General features: G+C 25.3%; 1 protein-coding gene across 2 annotated transcripts in view; it reads left to right on the top strand.

The window, feature by feature from the left end:
- LOC108746218 (reticulocalbin-2) overlaps positions 1 to 572 on the top strand; it is a 3,591-nt gene that overhangs the window by 735 nt on the left and 2,284 nt on the right. The window lies entirely within an intron of this gene.

Here is a 572-nt window from a genome sequence, read left to right as displayed (position 1 = left end):
ATATATATATATATTTTTTTTTAATCTTTTTCAACTTTTTAACTATCGCAAACGTGTTTCTCGGACAACATCCCTATAGGCGCATAATATTATTTAATATTTTATATTAACATAAATAATATATCCCAGCAAACGAGAATGGATTGAAATGGATTCAGATTTTCAGAAATATTGATTCACGAATATTAAAATGAATTGAATGCATTTTTATTCATTTATAGAAATTGCATAGAACATATCTATGCCTTTCAATCTAAAAATAATATTAGCTTTTTCTGTACATTGTGAATACTATTCAATGTAAAATTTTGAATAGGAAATGCAGTTTTTCAATCCAATTGTATCCAATTGGATCTAATTGAATCCAATTGAATCCAATTAAATCCAAAAAAAAAAGTATTCGCTATTTAAAACGCTATTTAAAACGCTATTTAAAACGCTTCGGATAGAAAAAAATTCGTTTTAATCCATTCTCGTTTGCTGGAATATATAGGGATATATTATGTATATATATTTACATTTTCCGGTATTATCGTTTTAATAAAATGATCCTCAGGACACAATTAACTGAC

The sequence above is a fragment of the Trachymyrmex septentrionalis genome, unplaced genomic scaffold, assembly GCF_001594115.1.
Source record: "Trachymyrmex septentrionalis isolate Tsep2-gDNA-1 unplaced genomic scaffold, Tsep1.0 scaffold161, whole genome shotgun sequence".
NCBI lineage: Eukaryota > Metazoa > Arthropoda > Insecta > Hymenoptera > Formicidae > Trachymyrmex > Trachymyrmex septentrionalis.
Note: the sequence above shows the minus strand (reverse complement) of the source record. Positions and strands in the feature narration are given on the sequence as shown.